A 6,466-nucleotide genomic window follows, 5' to 3' on the forward strand; every position below is an offset into this window, starting at 1 on the left:
AAAAAAAAAAACAAAAAAAAAGCGCTTGGGGCGGCAACGTGCCGCCCCTTCTAAAGTGCCGCCTGGGGCAATTGCCCCAGTCTGCCCCGTTATAGGGCCGGCCCTGGCGATTAGTATATCATCGGCATAAAGGCTCCCCGTGTGCAGTAGTGAAGCATTTGATGCTAGGGTTTTCTCTGTTTAAGGACTGTTTAAAGGTAAGTACCGGGGGGGGGCCTCGGCGAAGTTTAAAATGCCGCCCCCCCCGGCGTCGGCGGGGGGGGGCGGCGTTTTAAACTTCGCCCCAGGCGGCGTTAAGTCTTCGGCCGGCCCTGCTAATCGCCAAGGGAAATCTGGAGAACCCGGTATAAGAAATAGTGAAAGCTATAGACGAACACGCCATATATTCAGAATACAAGCTCCATTTAGAAAAACATCCCAAACCATGTGAAATGCAACTTGATAAACAAACTTTTCACCCGGGCTAAAGATGACATTAAACACCTAGGAATACATATCTTAACCCCTTAATGACAAAGCCCGTACATGTACGGGCTCAAAATGCATTGTTTTCAATGGGTTTTGGGACCGCCCATTGTCCTTAAGGGGTTAAATAAGTGCTGGAAGATAACTTCCTACCACAACTCCAACAAACAAATAAAAATCTAAAAGAGTGGAAAACGCTGGAGATTAACTGGTGAGGAAGAATAAATTCTATTAAAGACAATATTCTCTCAAAATTGACGTATCTTATTCAGATGATCCCACGTTCCTAAACCCTGATTGAAACTATTACAAACAGCATTCTCTAAATGTATTTTATTGGGTAGAAAAGCGTGATATAAAATATTAGAATGCTAGCAGGTTGGTCCATGTTCTCATTACCCAAAAATACAAACTAGAGACGTGACAGATGGCCCCATAAATAGCTGGATATCGCTAGTATTAAAAATGTACTCACTTTGTATGGCGGCCTGATAAAACTAATGCCTCTATGATGCTGTTTTCAGTTGTTTAGGGTTTTCGGCATCTGCTACGCTCTTCCTCTGTATGTCTCCGTGTTTGAGGCGGTGCGTGTTATTGGTGTGATTGTTAATATTTCTGTTTTGCCTAAAGATCAGTAATACATGTATTAGAGAGCTACATATATGTTTTCTCTGGAAGATGAATAGTGTATGTATGTTACAGAGACCTGTGTATATGTTGGGCTCTCGCCGTGTCTGTGTGCAGGAGCGTCTGTGTGTCAGAACTATGACATCACAAGACATCGCTGTTCCATCTCTCATTTCCAGGGGGAAGATCATGCTGCTGCCGGATATAACCGGTTTCTTTTTTAACTGTACTTTGTATTTGTGTTAAACCCAAATTTTAAGGACAATATGGAGATGAGGAATAGTTAATACTATAGATTGCCAGCAATTCCTGTACATATACCAGGGAGCCGGTCCCTGTATATAATACAAAGCAGAGAGGGGCACAGGGACGGGTTCTGGCCTAGGCACAGGCCTCCACAGTTTCCTTGCATCCTTCAAAAGTGGGGCGCCGGGATATGTCATACCCTGAACCCCCTAAAGTAAGCAGGGGATGGGGCGGCAGGCAACACTACTTTTTTGTTTTTTTTTATTGAAGCCCCGGGGTCAGTGAATCCGCAGTGAAAAAACTAAAAAGTGTCAATGTGCCTTTAAGGCCGCGGTGAACTTCAGGCCCCCCTCTTAGTATTCTTTGGGGGTCGGACTCAATAAGGCATACGCGGCCCCTTCCTCCCTCCCCGGCCATAAGGCCTGCAGGAGGACTGGATCTTCCAAAACAAAAAAAACTGCAATCGTGCACAAAAAAAAGCTATATATAAAAGTGCTCCCCAAGGAAGCCCCAGCCCTTAGGCTAGTGCGCTTAACCGCACATACACCCATAATCGTGCGCAGTGCTCCGTCTAGGACCAAAGAATGGGGACAAATTGCAACCTTGGGGCTTCATGCTAAACCAGCCCTCTAAGGCCAGATGAACCAGCTTTCCCTCTCACACGTACTCACTTAATCTTAGCCAAAAGGCCGGGAAGCGGTAACTACTACCCCACTTCGGCCTGAAGGTAAATACATCACTGGGTGGCAGCAGGTAGTTATCCGTCCTCCGCTCCGATATTTATGGAGACATCATCAGGTCAAAACCTGGATGAGGATGATGAGACTTGCTGGAGATCAGCCTGCTGGATACCCATGAAATAATCTCCCACGAGGCACATAAATAGTTAAAACATTATTAAAGATTGTAATGTATGTTTATGTGTAATAAATAGTTTTATGAATTCCCGGCTGTTGTGTGTTTATTATCGGGTTTGTGGTAAACGCTCACCTACCTTGATTCCTGTGAACCATCTCAGTGGTGATATCAATGAAAATGCACTCACAAACGCTGGAAGTCTTCAAATTTCAAAAAGCACGTTTCTTTAATATCTTCATATAAAATCTACAAAACAGACGTAAACGAAGATGGTGCAGTATCCTCGTACAAATGTTGTTAAAAAGGTTAGAATACACTTACAGCCATGATGGCATAACCAAATTGTTATGCATATGCGCCTGTGTAAGTCAGAAAAGTCCTGAACACGGTAAAATCACCTTCTTCTCAAATTCTCTACGCGTTTAGCCAGTAGAAACTGGCTTACTCGGGAGAAAATGAACTCAAAATTCGTAAGGATTAAATCAATATAAAAAGTTTTTTCTGACGATTCTGGCGATTCCTTGGACTCTGCTCACCTACCTTGATTCCTGGGCGCAGGGCCATTGGACTCTGCTCACCTACCTCGATTCATGTGCGCTGACTCCATGGACTCTGCTCACCTACCTTGATTCCTGTTCGCCAGACCCGCCAACTCCTTGGACTCTGCTCACCTACCTTAATTCCTGTGCGCCAGACCCTCCGACTCCTTGGACTCTGCTCAACTACCTTGATTCCTGTGCACCGACTCCTTGGACTCTGCTCACCTACCTTGATTCCTGTGCACCAGACCCGCCAACTCCTTGGACTCCGCTCACCTAACTTAGCTCCTGTGCATCAGACCCTATACTCTGCTAACCTTCCTTGTTTCCTGTGCTCCAGACCCGCCGACTCTTTGCACTCTGCTCACCTACCTTGATTCCTGTGCTATAGACCCGCCAACTCCTTGGGCTTTGCTCACCTACCTTGATTCCTGTGCGCCAGGACCGGCAACTCCTTGGACTCTGGACCCTGGACTCTGCTCACATACCTTGATTCCTGTGCGCTGACTCCTTGGACTCTGCTCACTTACCTTCATTCCTGTGCGCTGACTCCTTGGACTCTGCTCACTTACCTTAATTCCTGTGCGTCGACTCCTTGGACTCAGCTCACCTACCTTGATTTCTGTGTGCCAGACCCGCTGACTCCTCAGACTCTGCTCACCTACCTTGATTCCTGTGCGCCAGACCCGCCGACTCTTTGGACTCTGCTCACCTACCTTGATTCCTGTGCGCTGACTCCTTGGACTCTGCTCACCTACCTTAATTCCTGTGCGCCAGATCCACCAACTCCTTGGACTCTGCTCACCTACCTTGATTCCTGTGCGCCAGACCCGCCAACTCCTCGGACTCTGCTTACCTAAAGGAAGATAGTTTATTTAACCCCTTCGCGACCTTTGCCGGTTCAAGATCGTCACAGAAAAACGGTCACTTAACGACCTTTGACGGTCCTGAACCGTCACTAAATTAAATAAGCTTAGAAAATGATCGTCACATAAACGGCGTTGCTGTAATGCCTCGGTGTCGAGGCATTCAGTAACGCCGAGATCGGCATCGGGGGCCATGTCTGGCCCCTTCCCGGGGCGTCAACATCGGACCGGACACCTGTTTCAAAAGAGCGGTCACAGGCGCCACTGCCGGTGATCTTCACCATCAGCAAGATGGCGGCCGCCCTGTAAAAAAAAACAATCAAGTTGAAAAAATTCGCTAGATGGTCTCCAGACCCTCTAGAGAACTCTGGCTCCACTTGCAGGTTGAATACAGGTACTGCATTCAACCATGCAAGTCAAAGGAGCCCAGCTTTCTAATCACAATGTGATTAGTAAAATATTCAGAAAATAATAAATAAAAAAAAAATGGAAAAAAAATTATATACCAGGACCTGTATATTTATAACTAAATTACAATTTGTGTGAAAAAAATAAATAAAAAGAATTACTATTACAAAGTTTGACAAAGTGTGGTTGTGTAATTGGTGCATGGAAAGGGTTAAAATAACAGCACTTGAAATACCCTGGGGTGTCTAGTTTTCAAAAATATATGGTTTGAATGGGTTAAATTGAGTTAACCGGCTTCAAAGATATTCCAAAGAGGAGATGGAGGCAGAATGACCGGATTTGTTAAAAAAGGTTTGGAAATCATAAAACGCTGCTTGTACTCATTGCCCTATAACTTACAAAAAACAGCAAAAAAAAAACTAAAAACATTGGGTATTTCTACACTCAGGACAAGTAGTAGCATCTATTTAGCTAGTTTTTTTACTTGCTTTTTTAGGTGAGTAAAAGATTTTTCAAATAAAAGTCATAAAATGTGTTTTTTTAAATTTTTCACCATGTTTTTTTTCTTTTTTTTTATAGTAAATAAGATGATACGATCAAAATAATGGTATCTGAAGAAAGCCCATCTGAAGAAAGCCCATCTTGTCCTGAAAACGACAATATATAACTTACACTAAATGGGTGAGGAGAAAATTACAGCTGAACACAAGCACTACAAAAGTGTTAAAACAGCCTCGGTCCCACAGGGTACAAAAAGAAAAAATGAGCCCGGTCCTTAAGGGGTTAAAAGGAGAAATACTGCCACAACAAGAGGACACAACCATAAACTAGAGGGGCAAAGGTTTAATGGTAACATCAGAAAATATTACTTTACGGAAAGGGTAGTGGACGCATGGAATAGCCTTCCAGCAGAAGTGGTAGACGTTAATACGGTAAAGTCATTTAAGCAAGCATGGGATAAGCATAAGGGCAAGCTAGATATAGGATAAGGGCAAGTACTAAAGGAAAGTACTCAGAGGTTGGGCAGACTGGATGGGCCTGCTGGTTCTTATCTGCCGTCACTTTCTATGTTTCTATGTTTCTACTTTCATTCCTGTGTGCCAGACCCGCCGACTCTTATTTATATAGCGCCATCATATTCCACAGCACTGTACAATGTGTGTTATTATTATTTATATATCGCCATCCTATTCTGTAACACTGTGCAATGTGTTTTATCATTATTTATATAGCGCCATCATACTCCGCAGTGCTGTACAATGTGTGTTGTTATTATTGATTTATATAGCACCATCATATACCGCCACACTGTACAATGTGTTATTATTATTCTTGATTTTTATAGTGCCATCATATTCTGCAGCACTGTACAATGTGTCTTATTATATAATGGAATTTAAAAACAACATTTTCATATTTCATGATCAGTTCTTTATGAGATTTAGGATTGTTTTTTCTCCATATTGTCAGTTTTCTTCTTTTGTGATGAATTAGTCTGAATTAATAACAGTTTTAATAAACAAGGGATATCAGCTGTTACCAAACCTAAGCAGTGTTTGTGCTTCTAGTGAAATACAGAAAATAATAAATGAAAACTAATAATACATTGAAATCTGCCCATGAAACGGAATTCATAGTCATTCATGGTCACTGTTGGCAAACCAGAAACCAGAATTGTGACATCATCGGTGTCTGTGACATCATAGGTCTGTGCGACATCATCGGTCTCTGTGACATCATCGGTCTCTGTGACATCATCGGAATGTGCCTATAAAGCTGCAAGCCGCTCCTCTTTCCCTTTAGTGCAGTTGGGCGCTCGACACTTCAAGGTGCTATTCCTTAGCGAACTTAAAGTGTTGCTACCAACTATTTCAAACGGTTATGGAGAAGAAAAGCAAATCTAGCCCTGTGCAGGATTGCTGCCTTCTTTCTGGACTTCGGTGGAGTTTAAAGAGATGCTGCCCCAGAAAACTGAGAACATTCTGCAAAAGAGTAAGATCAGCTTTCACAAACGCTGTAAGGCGGACGAGGAGGAGAGATGAAAGCACGGAGCACTTGGCCAGTAGAGTCATACTCAAAAGAAAGAGAGAGAGTAGCAGTTCAGAGGAAGAAAGATCCAGAGAAAGGAAGAGGAGGAGAGTAACTGCTAATGACAGAGATGATGGCATCAAAGATCTGGGGCAGCAGGGGGGACAAAAAAGACGCGAACACCTGAAGCAACGCATGCTGGTGAAGGGAAAGTTTCCCATCAAAAGACGCAGGAGTCAGGAGGAGAGTATTGTTCCTGCTAAAAGATTTAGGAGCCTTCTCCCCATGACAGTCTCCGGCTTCACCTTCCATTCCATGCTGGGACAAGGAGCCTTTGGAAAGGTTGTTTTGGCTTCTGTCCCTACCAGGGATTCCCCGGTAGCGGTTAAGGTCATCAAAAAGAAGGCCATGAAGACTGAATACATAATA

This window comes from Spea bombifrons, chromosome 1 (genome assembly GCF_027358695.1).
Source record: "Spea bombifrons isolate aSpeBom1 chromosome 1, aSpeBom1.2.pri, whole genome shotgun sequence".
Taxonomy (NCBI): domain Eukaryota; kingdom Metazoa; phylum Chordata; class Amphibia; order Anura; family Pelobatidae; genus Spea; species Spea bombifrons.